General features: G+C 45.1%; 1 long non-coding RNA gene and 1 pseudogene across 2 annotated transcripts in view; one reads left to right on the top strand and one right to left on the bottom strand.

Annotated features, from left to right (window-relative positions):
* Positions 1 to 17,231, top strand: part of LOC135055998 (uncharacterized) — a 138,950-nt gene that overhangs the window by 29,368 nt on the left and 92,351 nt on the right. The window contains exon 2 of one of the 2 annotated variants that reach the window (XR_010243863.1): positions 3,610 to 3,863. The exons of the other annotated variant lie outside the window; for it this stretch is intronic. This is a non-coding gene — a long non-coding RNA (uncharacterized LOC135055998). The remainder of the gene's footprint in view (positions 1 to 3,609; positions 3,864 to 17,231) is intronic. 2 annotated transcript variants of the gene reach the window in all.
* Positions 1,442 to 1,560, bottom strand: LOC134895160 (5S ribosomal RNA; annotated as a pseudogene).

The raw sequence follows: 17,231 nt of genomic DNA, 5'->3' as shown, positions 1-17,231 counted from the left end.
CGACGCTTTCAGTCGCACTGGCGGTCGCAAGAAGATTGACAGAAAGTGGGAATTTCTGGGTGTCAACTGACCGTTTTCTGGGAGTGTTTGGAAAAATGCAGGCGTGGCCGGGCGTTTGCTGGGCGGGTATCTGACGTCATTACCGTGTCACTCGTTGCAGCAATCATCGCACAGGATAAGTAACTACAGGGCTGGTCTTGTTTTGCACAAAATGTGTTTGCAGGCGCACTGCTGCACATGGGCGACAACTATACGTTTGCACGGCTGCTAAAAACTGCTAGCGAGCGAACAACTCGGAATGACCCCCAATGTCTGTAGTGACGGGCAACCTAAAACTTTTAAGGGCCACATGTGGGCCCTCTAACGTTTAAAGGTCTGCACATTACCAATAATCTCAATAACAGATTAAAACAACATAATTAAAGAAAGACACTCATCTGTAATAAATTGATAAACAAGTGCTGCAAGCTATATCTGGCCATCCAGTAGGAATAAGCTGAGGGCACAAATGAAGATACAGAGGACTGCATGTGGCCCTAAGGCCACCTGGTGCCCATCACTGCATTACTACATTTTTCCACACTGTGCCCTTCCATAGTCTTTGTCACCTTGGTGTCTTTTATCTGCGTATTTCATAATCAGTACTCTATCAGGATTCGTTCCCCTTATTTTCCTATTGCTCTAAAGAAAGTAAGATGGGGCCAGGGGCGTAAGTTCATGCCAGGCGAAATAGAAGGTGGTGCCCCCCCAGTGGCTCCGGCTTGCACATGTGCTGATGTCCCAGCGATTTGCCAATGGTACATCTGGGAGAATAAATATTCCTTCTTGCACCTAATTGTAGCGATAAGTAATCTTTATTTTGGGGTGCAGGCTGAAAATGATAATAAATAGAGCCCTGAGGAGGGGTTTAATCAAAGCTAGGAGAAAGATAAAATTGTGAGAGATAAAGTACCAGCCAATCAGCTTCTGCCTTACATTTTACAGGTTGTGCAGAGGAAGAGAAAAAGAAAGACTCTGTGTTGGGGCACACTTGATATAGAAAATTAAAATGTAACTTTTATTTGTGAATTTATAACATTTTTGATACACAAACACTAAAATATCACTCCACATTCATTATAATGGAAAATTGCAGATAATTATCTTTTACAAATAGAATCAATCTGATTATTTTCAATGAAATGCATCTGAGGTGAAAATGTAGAGAAGCATAAGAATTTTACAGTGGATATCCAAAAAACAGATGCACCAGTATACTAATCAAGACTATAATAGTCCAATTATGTGCTATCTGTTATCATCTCCTGGTAAGGGGGATAAGCGTGTCTAGATCTATAGGTCAGATATGAAAAAAGTGCTTAGAAATAGTCTCACATGAAATAATGATGGCAGAGTCAAAGGCTGTTCCAGCACTTCTGCTTTTTGTCCAGGGCAAAGGGTTAGTTTACTGCACCTGATATTCCCTAGCGGTCTCCCATCTAGGTACTGATCAGGCTTAACACTGCTTAGCTTCCAAGATCAAACGAGATCGGGCATGCCCAGTGAAATGTGGCAGTAATTATCCAAATAGGACAAATGAGAGAGTGTGGTTAATGACAAAACCAGAGATAGAAGTACTTCTGCTGTCCAATGATTTTTGCGCAGGTACTCTGTTACCGTAGCATTGCAGAGAATGGTTAACTGGCAATTGGATGAGAGAGTACCGAAATGAGAGAGGTGTGTTGTAATAATGGGGGTAATTCCAAGTTGATCGCAGCAGGATTTTTTTTTAGCAGTTGGGCAAAACCATGTGCATTCCAGGGGAGGCAGATATTACATGTGCGAAAGAGTTAGATTTGGGTGGGTTATTTTATTTCTGTGTAGGGTAAATACTGGCTGCTTTATTTTTACACTGCAAATTAGATTGCAGATTGAACACACCACACCCACATCTAACTCTCTCTGCACATGTTAAATCTGCCTCCCCTGCAGTGCACATGGTTTTGCCCAACTGCTAAAAAAATTCCTGCTGCGATCAACTTGGAATTACCCCCAATAAGTTAAGGGCCCCACCTTCTGCTGTCCAATGTCATATAATAGATTTATAGCGGACAATGGATGAGAGAGGTGGGTTGGCTCAGCTTTTTGAAATGAAAGGTCATTTAAAGACTAAAGGTCCGTACACACTGGTCGATATATCGGCCGTTCTCTTGAACGGCCGATATATCGCGGGACCGTCGGCCAGTGTGTACGGCCGATACGTCTGTGAACTCCGTCGTTCACAGACGTATCGTGTCGGCCGCGCAGCACAGCCGACGGCCAATATATCTACCGATATATTGGCGCGTCGCTGTGTGTGTACGGGGCGGTCGGCCGACCGCCCGTACACATGCTGCGGCGGCCGGCGGTGATTGACAGCTGAACTGGGTGGGCGTGTGTACACGCCCGCCCAGTTCATGACGTCAAGCCCCGACGGATCGGGCAGTGTGTATGCTCAACACACTGCCCGATCTGTCCATAGATATATCTGCAGATCAATTGATCTGCAGATATATCTGTTAGTGTGTACCCACCTTAAGATCTTTAAAAATATCTTCAGAGAAAAGAATAAAGTATCAGAAGAGGTAAATAATATATTCAAATTATATTATTGCATCAGACAATGTTTGGAAAAACACGGATGATCTTGCATGATCAAGCATATATCAATTTTAAATATCACAGTTCTGTATTGGCTATCACAGATTCAAAAAAAGCTATTCAGCAAAAGAAAGCATTCATAATTCAAACATCTGTCCAGATCCTGTGTATGATTGTGCAATTTATATTGTAGGTTGTACATTGCAGATCATGCTAAAAAGTCGTTTGACCAAAGAATTCTGCATAAATGTATACACATGCTGGTTTGTCTGTTCCACACAAATATGTCCTATTGGTCTAAGACACAGAGGCAGAGATTGAACTGTGCAAAGGTATTCCAAGCAGAAATAGGTAAGATTATCACATCATCCAGGTAATCATGTGGGAATGTGAAAAATCACAATAAACGTGTGATGAAATAATCTCTCTTGAATGATAGTAAGTTTAACTAAAAGATTAAGCATCAACTGTCCTACAAATGGAAAGCCCAAAAAATTTGACAGGTTGTGTTTGAAAAATGAGCAGAGCAGATTGGTTGGTACTTTATCTTTATCTCTCACAATTTTCTCTCTCTCCAAGCTTTAGTAAATACCCCCCTCCCCCTTAAAAGTTTTATTATAATAATTTGTGAATTTTCTTAAAACCAACTTCTGTTGACCTTTCTTTCTTCATATAAGACACAGCAGCAGAGCTGGAGCTCATTGTACATGCCTTGATCTGTTATTAGATACATACCAGACCAGCTGAAGGGGTCTTTCTGAGCTTGGACAGCAGTCAGCAGTGACTGCCCCAAATCACTATGAAATTAGTGGAGGAATATATTTTCTAGTTCAGCAGCCCCCTCTGCCTTTCTTTCTTGGCGTCCCTCGGACAGCTGGAGCCCAGCGGCAACCGCCTCTATTGTCTCTGAGAGTTACATCACTAGGTAGGGCACTTCCTCAGTTGTAGCAGTGACACATTTTTTCTTGGGATCATTATGTCTTTATACAGCAGAATAAAGTAAAGGTTCTGAAGTGGCCATCTCAGTCTCCTGACCTCAATATCATTGAGCCACTCTTGGGAGATCTCAAACGTGCAGTTCATGCAAGACAGCCCAAGAATTTACAGGAACTGGAGGCTTTTTGCCAAGAAGAATGGGCAGCTTTACCATCTGAGAAAATAAAGAGCCTCATCCACAACTACCACAAAAGACTTCAAGCTGTCATTGATGTTAAAGGGGGCAATACACGGTATTAAGAACTGGGGTATGTAAACCTTTGATCAGGGTCATTTGGGTAGTTTCTGTTGTCATTATGAATTAAAAAGAGTAAACACAGTTGTTTGACAATGAATGGCATCACCCAACCACTAACCATGAGTGAAAGAAAAGTTTGTGAGTTATCATTCATATTCTCTGACAAATGGGCAGAAAATCACAAATGTAAACTTATGAGCACAACTGTACTTATAGTAGTCAAAAACAAGATTCCCCAACTGTTGTCCTACCATAGGGATGTGGTGGCTTCCCTGAGCTGAGCTCGAACACCACCACCTCAGTTTGGGGGCAAGAAAGAAATTTATGAAATGGTATAAGAAATTTATGAAATGGTATGTTCAGAAATACTGATGAACTTGTGTAACTTTGAAGGAAATGTGCTTTAACTAAAGGTAGCCACATGTTTACATTTTTCTAGTTCAATTAAAAAAATAAAATCTAAAATATGATTACTGAACATACTGAAAGTTTTCATAAATATTTCCAATATAAACTTCACTTTAATAGAATATTCTGGCATTTTAACTGGAAACAAACATGCAATATTTACTTAGTGTTGCACATATATTCAGAAGTGGACTTAAAATATAAATCGTTAAAAACAATTAGACCATCTCAATCACATGATGCTAGGTGTACGTTAGTGATGTGCACCGGAAATTTTTCGGGTTTTGTGTTTTGGTATTGGGTTCGGTTCCGCGGCCGTGTTTTGGGTTCGAACGCGTTTTGGCAAAACCTCACCGAATTTTTTTTGTCGGATTCGGGTGTGTTTTGGATTCGGGTGTTTTTTTTTAAAAACCCTAAAAAACAGCTTAAATCATAGAATTTGGGGGTCATTTTGATCCCATAGTATTATTAACCTCAATAACCATAATTTCCACTCATTTCCAGTCTATTCTGAACACCTCACAATATTATTTTTAGTCCAAAAATTTGCACCGAGGTCGCTGGATGGCTAAGCTAAGCGACACAAGTGGCCGACACAAACACCTGGCCCATCTAGGAGTGGCACTGCAGTGTCAGACAGGATGGCCCTTCAAAAAAATACTCCCCAAACAGCACATGACGCAAAGAAAAAAAGAGGCGCAATGAGGTAGCTGTGTGACTAAGCTAAGCGACCCTAGTGGCCGACACAAACACCTGGCCCATCTAGGAGTGGCACTGCAGTGTCACGCAGGATGGCCCTTCAAAAAAATACTCCCCAAACAGCACATGACGCAAAGAAAAAAAGAGGCGCAATGAGGTAGCTGTGTGACTAAGCTAAGCGACCCTAGTGGCCGACACAAACACCTGGCCCATCTAGGAGTGGCACTGCAGTGTCACGCAGGATGGCCCTTCAAAAAAATACTCCCCAAACAGCACATGACGCAAAGAAAAAAAGAGGCGCAATGAGGTAGCTGTGTGACTAAGCTAAGCGACCCTAGTGGCCGACACAATCACCTGGCCCATCTAGGAGTGGCACTGCAGTGTCACGCAGGATGGCCCTTCAAAAAATACTTCCCAAACAGCACATGACGCAAAGAAAAAAAGAGGCGCAATAAGGTAGCTGTGTGACTAAGCTAAGCGACCCTAGTGGCAGACACAAACACCTGGCCCATCTAGGAGTGGCACTGCAGTGTCACGCAGGATGGCCCTTCAAAAAAATACTCCCCAAACAGCACATGACGCAAAGAAAAAAAGAGGCGCAATGAGGTAGCTGTGTGACTAAGCTAAGCGACCCTAGTGGCCGACACAAACACCTGGCCCATCTAGGAGTGGCACTGCAGTGTCACGCAGGATGGCCCTTCAAAAAAATACTCCCCAAACAGCACATGACGCAAAGAAAAAAAGAGGCGCAATGAGGTAGCTGTGTGACTAAGCTCAGCGACCCAAGTGGCCGACACAAACACCTGGCCCATCTAGGAGTGGCACTGCAGTGTCAGACAGGATGGCCCTTCAAAAAAATACTCCCCAAACAGCACATGACGCAAAGAAAAATGAAAGAAAAAAGAGGTGCAAGATGGAATTGTCCTTGGGCCCTCCCACCCACCCTTATGTTGTATAAACAGGGCATGCACACTTTAACAAACCCATCATTTCAGCCACAGGGTCTGCCACACGACTGTGACTAAAATGACTGGTTGGTTTGGGCCGGCCCCCACCAAAAAAGAAGCAATCAATCTCTCCTTGCACAAACTGGCTCTACAGAGGCAAGATGTCCACCTCATCATCATCGCCCGATACATCACCCCTTTCACTGTGTACATCCCCCTCCCCACCATCTCAGGTCCCCGTGTACTTTCTGGAGGCAATTGCTGCTGGTGAATGTCTCCATGGAGGAATTGATTATAATTCATTTTAATGAACATCATCTTCTCCACATTTTCTGGAAGTAACCTCGTACGCCGATTGCTGACAAGGTGAGCGGCGGCACTAAACACTCTTTCTGAGTACACACTGGAGGGAGGGCAACTTAGGTAGAATAAAGCCAGTTTGTGCAAGGGCCTCCAAATTGCCTCTTTTTCCTGCCAGTATACGTAAGGACTGTCTGACGTGCCTACTTGGATGCGGTCACTCATATAATCCTCCACCATTCTTTCAATGGTGAGAGAATCATATGCAGTGACAGTAGACGACATGTCAGTAATCGTTGGCAGGTCCTTCAGTCCGGACCAGATGTCAGCATCAGCAGTCGCTCCAGACTGCCCTGCATCACCGCCAGCGGGTGGGCTCGGAATTCTTAGCCTTTTCCTCGCACCCCCAGTTGCGGGAGAATGTGAAGGAGGAGATGTTGACAGGTCGCATTCCGCTTGACTTGACAATCTTCTCACCAGCAGGTCTTTGAACCTCTGCAGACTTGTGTCTGCCGGAAAGAGAGATCCAACGTAGGTTTTACATCTAGGATCGAGCACGGTGGCCAAAATGTAGTGCTCTGATTTCAAGAGATTGACCACCCGTGAATCCTGGTTAAGCGAATGAAGGGCTCCATCCACAAGTCCCACATGCCTAGCGGAATCGCTCTGTTTTAGCTCCTCCTTCAATGCCTCCAGCTTCTTCTGCAAAAGCCTGATGAGGGGAATGACCTGACTCAGGCTGGCAGTGTCTGAACTGACTTCACGTGTGGCAAGTTCAAAAGGTTGCAGAACCTTGCACAACGTTGAAATCATTCTCCACTGCGCTTGAGACAGGTGCATTCCACCTCCTTTGCCTATATCGTCGGCAGATGTATAGGCTTGAATGGCCTTTTGCTGCTCCTCCATCCTCTGAAGCATATAGAGGGTTGAATTCCACCTCGTTACCACCTCTTGCTTCAGATGATGGCAGGGCAGGTTCAGGTGTTTTTGGTGGTGCTCCAGTCTTCTGTACGCTGTGCCTGTACGCCGAAAGTGGCCCGCAATTCTTCTGGCCACCGACAGCATCTCTTGCACGCCCCTGTCGTTTTTTAAATAATTCTGCACCACCAAATTCAAGGTATGTGCAAAACATGGGACGTGCTGGAATTTGCCCAGATGTAATGCACGCACAATATTGCTGGCGTTGTCTGATGCCACAAATCCCCAGGAGAGTGCAATTGGGGTAAGCCATTCTGCGATGATCTTCCTCAGTTGCCGTAAGAGGTTTTCAGCTGTGTGCGTATTCTAGAAAGCGGTGATACAAAGCGTAGCCTGCCTAGGAACGAGTTGGCGTTTGCGAGATGCTGCTACTGGTGCCGCCGCTGCTGTTCTTGCAGCGGGAGGCAATACATCTACCCAGTGGGCTGTCACAGTCATATAGTCCTGAGTCTGCCCTGCTCCACTTGTCCACATGTCCGTGGTTAAGTGGACATTGGGTACAACTGCATTTTTTAGGACACTGGTGAGTCTTTTTCTGACGTCCGTGTACATTCTCGGTATCGCCTGCCTAGAGAAGTGGAACCTAGATGGTATTTGGTAACGGGGGCACACTACCTCAAGCAATTCTCTAGTTCCCCGTGAACTAACGGCGGATACTGGACGCACGTCTAACACCAACATAGTTGTCAAGGCCTGAGTTATCCGCTTTGCAACAGGATGACTGCTGTGATATTTCATCTTCCTCGCAAAGGACTGTTGGACAGTCAATTGCTTACTGGAAGTAGTACAAGTGGTCTTCCGACTTCCCCTCTGGGATGACGATCGACTCCCAGCAGCAACAACAGCAGCGCCAGCAGCAGTAGGCGTTACACTCAAGGATGCATCGGAGGAATCCCAGGCAGGAGAGGACTCGTCAGACTTGCCAGTGACATGGCCTGCAGGACTATTGGCTTTCCTGGGTAAGGAGGAAATTGACACTGAGGGAGTTGGTGGTGTGGTTTGCGGGAGCTTGGTTACAAGAGGAAGGGATTTACTGGTCAGTGGACTGCTTCCGCTGTCGCCCAAAGTTTTTGAACTTGTCACTGACTTATTATGAATGCGCTGCAGGTGACGTATAAGGGAGGATGTTCTGAGGTGGTTAACGTCCTTACCCCTACTTATTACAGCTGGACAAAGGCAACACACGGCTTGACACCAGTTGTCCGCATTTCTGTTAAAATAATTCCACACTGAAGAGCTGATTTTTTTTTGTATTTTGACCAGGCATGTCAATGGCCATATTCGTCCCACGGACAACAGGTGTCTCCCCGGGTGCCTGACTTAAACAAACCACCTCACCATCAGAATCCTCCTTGTCAATTTCCTCCCCAGCGCCAGCAACACCCATATCCTCATCCTGGTGTACTTCAACACTGACATCTTCAATTTGACTATCAGGAACTGGACTGCGGGTGCTCCTTCCAGCACTTGCAGGGGGCGTGCAAATGGTGGAAGGCGCAAGCTCTTCCCGTCCAGTGTTGGGAAGGTCAGGCATCGCAACCGACACAATTGGACTCTCCTTGGGGATTTGTGATTTCGAAGAACGCACAGTTCTTTGCTGTGCTTTTGCCAGCTTAAGTCTTTTCTTTTTTATAGCGAGAGGATGAGTGCTTCCATCCTCATGTGAAGCTGAACCACTAGCCATGAACATAGGCCAGGGCCTCAGCCGTTCCTTGCCACTCCGTGTCGTAGATGGCATATTGGCAAGTTTACGCTTCTCCTCAGACGCTTTTAATTTTGATTTTTGGGTCATTTTACTGATCTTTTGTGTTTTGGATTTTACATGCTCTGTACTATGACATTGGGCATCGGCCTTGGCAGACGACATTGATGGCATTTCATCGTCTCGGCCATGACTAGTGGCAGCAGCTTCAGCACGAGGTGGAAGTGGATCTTGATCTTTCCCTATTTTTTTAACCTCCACATTTTTGTTCTCCATATTTTAATGCGCACAACTAAAAGCCACCACAGGTATACAATGTAGATGGATGGATAGTATAGTATTATATTACTTATGGACGACGAGTGCACTGACGACACAGAGGTAGGTACAGCCGTGGCCTACCGTACTGATATATTTATATATATATATATATAATATACTGTATAATAATAATAACGGACCTGGTGGACACTGTCAGCAGACTGCTAAACTAGTTTGAAGAAAAAAAAAACCACCACAGGTATACAATGTAGATGGATGGATAGTATAGTATTATATTACTTATGGACGACGAGTGCACTGATGACACAGAGGTAGGTACAGCCGTGGCCTACCGTACTGCTATATATATATATATATATATATATATATAATATACTGTATAATAATAATAATAACGGACCTGGTGGACACTGTCAGCAGACTGCTAAACTAGTATGAAAAAAAAAAAAGCCACCACAGGTATACAATGTAGATGGATGGATACTATAGTATAGTATTATATTACTTACGGACGACGAGTGCACTGACGACACAGAGGTAGGTACAGCCGTGGCCTACCGTACTGCTATATATATATAATATACTGTATAATAATAATAACGGACCTGGTGGACACTGTCAGCAGACTGCTAAACTAGTATGAAGAAAAAAAAAGCCACCACAGGAGTGTTTTTCAGGCAGACAAACGTATACTGGACTGGTGGTCACTGTCAGCAAAACTGTGCACTGTACTCCTGCTATAACTGCTCCCCAGTCCCCACAATTAGGCAGTGTGAGCAGTGCACTCAGCACAGATATATGCAGCAGTGCAGCACACTGAGTGAGCACAGATATGGTGTGGAGCGTTTTTTTTCAGGCAGAGAAACAACGGATTAAACTCACTGGTGGTATAATCAAAACCCTGCACTGTACTCCCTAACAGCTGCTCCCCGTCCCCAATCCTCCCCACAATTATAAGTCACTCAGTCTTTTCTACTATAACGGAGAGGACGCCAGCCACGTCCTCTCCCTATCAATCTCAATGCACGTGTGAAAATGGCGGCGACGCGCGGCTCCTTATATAGAATCCGAATCTCGCGAGAATCCGACAGCGGGATGATGACGTTTGGGCGCGCTCGGGTTAACAGAGCAAGGCGGGAGGATCCGAGTCGCTCGGACCCGTGAAAAAAAAGGTGAAGTTCGGGCGGGTTCGGATCCCGAGGATCCGAACCCGCTCATCACTAGTGTACGTTAGCTATGATTTATTTCAGGTAGAACCTAGATAATGCCATTCCTTAGACAGATATTAGTTTAGTTTAACAGAACTATCTATATTTCAGACTAAAAAAAAATGGTCAGCATGTCAGAATATCGACATTCAATATGTTGACACAATAGTGCCATTGGCTTATCTATAATGGGTGCAGTGTTTCTGGTGCACATGGGCCCCCGGAGTACAGGTGGGTCCACACTGCACACTCTGAGGAACCAAGCAGGACGACTGGGACTTATCTTGGCTGTGAGAAGGTGGTTCCGGGGATGCTTGGTTATCTTTGTATACCTATGCCTGTTTGTCTACTCTCACATTAGTAGACCATTCCAGTGGATGAGAGTCTATGCTATGGGACATTTTTTTCCTTTCATACATATTGGAGAATATGTATGAAGAACCCTGTGTGGAGAACCTTCACTATCCCAACCAACAGGGACTATTCTCCTGACCGCCGGTCACACATATACAAACCCACATGTCTACTGATTGTGAAGACAACAGAATATGGTAGGAGTCAATTTTTTCAATACTTGCCCTCCAGAGCCCCATGTTGGCAGAAGCAGCACTGCAGAAACCACTGGAAAAATGGCACAGTGGCCATTTTCCCAGCGTTTTGTGCATGCGCAGTAGGAATATCACTGGGAAAATGGCTGCTTTGCCATTTTCCTGGAGACCTATTCATGAGCACTAAACTCTGGGATAATACTAGTGTCTCCTAGAGACCATGGTGCCCAGAGCCTATTGCTCTGCTGGCTAGAGAGGATGGGGCCCTGTGGGAGACTGCACATGTGCCTCCTCCTACCTTGATGCACCCCTGAATGGCGCACATGCAATTAGGGTTAAGTTACAATTAAAGTTAAAGTAAGGCTAAAGTTAGAGTGTCAACATACTGACTGTCAACATTCCTAATGTTGACATCTTGAACAGGTCTACATTTCGAATGTAAAAATGTTAGATGTCAACATTATGGTGTAAACATTCTGGGGTATATTTACTAAACTATGGGTTTTCAAAATTCGAGATGTGCAACTAGTCAGATTCTAGCTATTATCTTCTAGAACAGGGGTAGCCAACCCTGTTCCTCGAGAGCTACCAACAGTTAATGTTTTCCAGGTCTCCTCACAGAATCGCATGTTAAGTAATTAGTTCATCCTGTGGATCTTTTAAAATGTGTCAGTGAGTAATGAGTACACCTGTGCACCTGCCAGGTGAGCTGGAAAACATGAAATGTTGGTAGCTCTCGAGGACCAGGGTGTGCTACCAATGTTCTAGAATGTGCTAGATCACAGGTACTCACACTCTGTCCTCAGGACCCCGCACAGTACATGTTTTGCAGGTAACCCAGCAGGTACACAGGTGTATTAATTACTCACTAACACATTTTAAAAGGTCCACAGGTGGAGCTAATTATTTCATTTGCGATTCTTTGAGGAGACCTGCAAAACATGCACTGTGTGGGGTCCTGAGGACCGAGTTTGAGAACCTGTGTGCTAGATAAATGATAAGTAGGATCTGATTGGTTGCTGTGGGCAACATCTTCACATTTGAAAACCTGCACCTTAGTAAATATACTAGAGATGAGCGGGTTCGGTTCCTCGGAATCCGAACCCCCCCGAACTTCAGCCTTTTTACACGGGTCCGAGGCAGACTCGGATCTTCCCGCCTTGCTCGGTTAACCCGAGCGCGCCCGAACGTCATCATCCCGCTGTCGGATTATCGCGAGGCTCGGATTCTATCGCGAGACTCGGATTCTATATAAGGAGCCGCGCGTCGCCGCCATTTTTACACGTGCATTGAGATTGATAGGGAGAGGACGTGGCTGAATAGATTAGAGAGACACTTGATTTACTACTTGGGGAGCATTAGGAGTACTCAGTACAGTGCAGAGTTTTGCTGATAGTGACCAGTGACAACCAGTTTTATTTATAATCCGTTCTCTGCCTGAAAAAAAACGATACACAGTCACATACCATATCTGTGCTCAGCCTCAGTGTGCTGCATGATAATATCATCTATGTATATCTGACTGTGCTGAGTGCTCACTGCTCACACAGCTGAATTGTGGGGGAGACTGGGGTGCAGTTAATAGCAGGAGTACAGTGCACACTTTTGCTGCCAGTGTGACTGACCAGTGACCACCAGTATATTGTCTGCCTGAAAAAGTTAAACAAACACTCTTGTGGTGTTTTTTTTTTATTCTATAAACGCATTCTGCTGACAGTGTCCAGCAGGTCCGTCATTCATTATATTATATAAATATTTACCTGCAGTAGTGTTATATTTTTTTTGTTCATCTCTATCATCTTTATCATCTCTATATTAGCAGACGCAGTACGGTAGTCCACGGCTGTGGCTACCTCTGTGTCGTCAGTGCTCGTCCATAATTGTATACCTACCTGTGGTGGGGTTTTTTTTTCTATCTTCTTCATACTAGTAGTTTAGGAGTCTGCTGACAGTGTCCAGCAGGTCCGTCATTATATTATATATACCTGCAGTAGTGATATATATATATTTTTTATATCATTATCATCTCTATACTAGCAGACGCAGTACGGTAGTCCAGGGCTGTAGCTACCTCTGTGTCGTCAGTGCTCGTCCATAATTGTATACCTACCTGTGGTGGGGGTTTTTTTTCTATCTTCTTCATACTAGTAGTTTAGGAGTCTGCTGACAGTGTCCAGCAGGTCCGTCATTATATTATATATACCTGCAGTAGTGATATATATATATTTTTTATATCATTATCATCTCTATACTAGCAGACGCAGTACGGTAGTCCACGGCTGTAGCTACCTCTGTGTCGTCAGTGCTCGTCCATAATTGTATACCTACCTGTGGTGGGGTTTTTTTTTCTATCTTCTTCATACTAGTAGTTTAGGAGTCTGCTGACAGTGTCCAGCAGGTCCGTCATTATATTATATATACCTGCAGTAGTGATATATATATATTTTTTATATCATTATCATCTCTATACTAGCAGACGCAGTACGGTAGTCCACGGCTGTAGCTACCTCTGTGTCGTCAGTGCTCGTCCATAATTGTATACCTACCTGTGGTGGGTTTTTTTTTTTCTATCTTCTTCATACTAGTAGTTTAGGAGTCTGCTGACAGTGTCCAGCAGGTCGGTCATTATATTATATATACCTGCAGTAGTGATATATATATATTTTTTATATCATTATCATCTCTATACTAGCAGACGCAGTACGGTAGTCCACGGCTGTAGCTACCTCTGTGTCGTCAGTGCTCGTCCATAATTGTATACCTACCTGTGGTGGGTTTTTTTTTTCTATCTTCTTCATACTAGTAGTTTAGGAGTCTGCTGACAGTGTCCAGCAGGTCCGTCATTATATTATATATACCTGCAGTAGTGATATATATATATTTTTTATATCATTATCATCTCTATACTAGCAGACGCAGTACGGTAGTCCACGGCTGTAGCTACCTCTGTGTCGTCAGTGCTCGTCCATAATTGTATACCTACCTGTGGTGGGGTTTTTTTTTCTATCTTCTTCATACTAGTAGTTTAGGAGTCTGCTGACAGTGTCCAGCAGGTCCGTCATTATATTATATATACCTGCAGTAGTGATATATATATATATATTTTTATATCATTATCATCTCTATACTAGCAGACGCAGTACGGTAGTCCACGGCTGTAGCTACCTCTGTGTCGTCAGTCACTCGTCATCCATAAGTATACTAGTATCCATCCATCTCCATTGTTTACCTGAGGTGCCTTTTAGTTGTGCCTATTAAAATATGGAGAACAAAAATGTTGAGGTTCCAAAAATAGGGAAAGATCAAGATCCACTTCCACCTCGTGCTGAAGCTGCTGCCACTAGTCATGGCCGAGACGATGAAATTCCATCAACGTCGTCTGCCAAGGCCGATGCCCAATGTCATAGTACAGAGCATGTAAAATCCAAAACACAAAAGATCAGTAAAAAAAGGACTCAAAAATCTAAAATAAAATCGTCGGAGGAGAAGCGTAAACTTGCCAATATGCCATTTACCACACGGAGTGGCAAGGAACGGCTGAGGCCCTGGCCTATGTTCATGGCTAGTGGTTCAGCTTCACATGAGGATGGAAGCACTCAGCCTCTCGCTAGAAAAATGAAAAGACTTAAGCTGGCAAAAGCACAGCAAAGAACTGTGCATTCTTCGAAATCACAAATCCACAAGGAGAGTCCAATTGTGTCGGTTGCGATGCCTGACCTTCCCAACACTGGACGTGAAGAGCATGCGCCTTCCACCATTTGCACTCCCCCTGCAAGTGCTGGAAGGAGCACCCGCAGTCCAGTTCCTGATAGTCAGATAGAAGATGTCAGTGTTGAAGTACACCAGGATGAGGAGGATATGGGTGTTGCTGGCGCTGGGGAGGAAATTGACAAGGAGGATTCTGATGGTGAGGTGGTTTGTTTAAGTCAGGCACCCGGGGAGACACCTGTTGTCTGTGAGAGGAATATGGTCATTGACATGCCTGGTGAAAATACCAAAAAAATCAGCTCTTCGGTGTGGAAGTATTTCAACAGAAATGCGGACAACAGGTGTCAAGCCGTGTGTTGCCTTTGTCAAGCTGTAATAAGTAGGGGTAAGGACGTTAACCACCTCGGAACATCCTCCCTTATACGTCACCTGCAGCGCATTCATCATAAGTCAGTGACAAGTTCAAAAACTTTGGGCGACAGCGGAAGCAGTCCACTGACCAGTAAATCCCTTCCTCTTGTAACCAAGCTCACGCAAACCACCCCACCAACTCCCTCAGTGTCAATTTCCTCCTTCCCCAGGAATGCCAATAGTCCTGCTGGCCATGTCACTGGCAATTCTGACGAATCCTCTCCTGCCTGGGATTCCTCCGATGCATCCTTGCGTGTAACGCCTACTGCTGCTGGCGCTGCTGTTGTTGCTGCTGGGAGTCGATGGTCATCCCAGAGGGGAAGTCGTAAGACCACTTTTACTACTTCCACCAAGCAATTGACTGTCCAACAGTCCTTTGCGAGGAAGATGAAATATCACAGCAGTCATCCTGCTGCAAAGCGGATAACTGAGGCCTTGGCATCCTGGGCGGTGAGAAACGTGGTTCCGGTATCCATCATTACTGCAGAGCCAACTATAGACTTGTTTGAGGTACTGTGTCCCCGGTACCAAATACCATCTAGGTTCCATTTCTCTAGGCAGGCGATACCGAAAATGTACACAGACCTCAGAAAAAGACTCACCAGTGTCCTAAAAAATGCAGTTGTACCCAATGTCCACTTAACCACGGACATGTGGACAAGTGGAGCAGGGCAGATTCAGGACTATATGACTGTGACAGCCCACTGGGTAGATGTATTGACTCCCGCCGCAAGAACAGCAGCGGCGGCACCAGTAGCAGCATCTCGCAAACGCCAACTCTTTCCTAGGCAGGCTACGCTTTGTATCACCGCTTTCCAGAATACGCACACAGCTGAAAACCTCTTACGGAACTGAGGAAGATCATCGCAGAATGGCTTACCCCAATTGGACTCTCCTGTGGATTTGTGGCACCGGACAACGCCAGCAATATTGTGTGTGCATTAAATATGGGCAAATTCCAGCACGTCCCATGTTTTGCACATACCTTGAATTTGGTGGTGCAGAATTATTTAAAAAACGAGAGGGGCGTGCAAGAGATGCTGTCGGTGGCCAGAAGAATTGCGGGACACTTTCGGCGTACAGGCACCACGTACAGAAGACTGGAGCAACACCAAAAACGCCTGAACCTGCCCTGCCATCATCTGAAGCAAGAAGTGGTAACGAGGTGGAATTCAACCCTCTATATGCTTCAGAGGTTGGAGGAGCAGCAAAAGGCCATTCAAGCCTATACAACTGAGCACGATATATAGGAGGTGGAATGCACCTGTCTCAAGCGCAGTGGAGAATGATTTCAACGTTGTGCAAGGTTCTGCAACCTTTTGAACTTGCCACACGTGAAGTCAGTTCAGACACTGCCAGCCTGAGTCAGGTCATTCCCCTCATCAGGCTTTTGCAGAAGAAGCTGGAGACATTGAAGGAGGAGCTAACACTGAGCGATTCCGCTAGGCATGTGGGACTTGTGGATGGAGCCCTTAATTCGCTTAACAAGGATTTTACGGGTGGTCAATCTGTTGAAATCAGAGCACTACATTTTGGCCACCGTGCTCTATCCTAGATTTAAAACCTACGTTGTATCTCTCTTTCCGGCAGACACAAGTCTGCAGGGGTTCAAAGAACTGCTGGTGAGAAAATTGTCAAGTCAAGCGGAACGCGACCTGTCAACATCTCCTCCTTCACATTCTCCCGCAACTGGGGGTGCGAGGAAAAGGCTCAGAATTCCGAGCCCACCCGCTGGCGGTGATGCAGGGCAGTCTGGAGCGACTGCTGATGCTGACATCTGGTCCGGACTGAAGGACCTGACAACGATTACGGACATGTCGTCTACTGTCACTGCATATGATTCTCTCACCATTGAAAGAATGGTGGAGGATTATATGAGTGACCGCATCCAAGTAGGCACGTCAGACAGTCCGTACGTATACTGGCAGGAAAAAGAGGCAATTTGGAGGCCCTTGCACAAACTGGCTTTATTCTACCTAAGTTGCCCTCCCACAAGTGTGTACTCCGAAAGAGTGTTTAGTGCCGCCGCTCACCTTGTCAGCAATCGGCGTACGAGGTTACTTCCAGAAAATGTGGAGAAGATGATGTTCATTAAAATGAATTATAATCAATTCCTCCATGGAGACATTCACCAGCAGCAATTGCCTCCACAAAGTACACAGGGAGCTGTGATGGTGGATTCCAGTG

Source organism: Pseudophryne corroboree, chromosome 3, assembly GCF_028390025.1.
Source record: "Pseudophryne corroboree isolate aPseCor3 chromosome 3, aPseCor3.hap2, whole genome shotgun sequence".
NCBI classification, from domain to species: Eukaryota; Metazoa; Chordata; class Amphibia; order Anura; family Myobatrachidae; genus Pseudophryne; species Pseudophryne corroboree.
The sequence above is the reverse complement of the archived record's forward strand: the minus strand, read 5'-3'. Positions and strand labels throughout refer to the sequence as shown.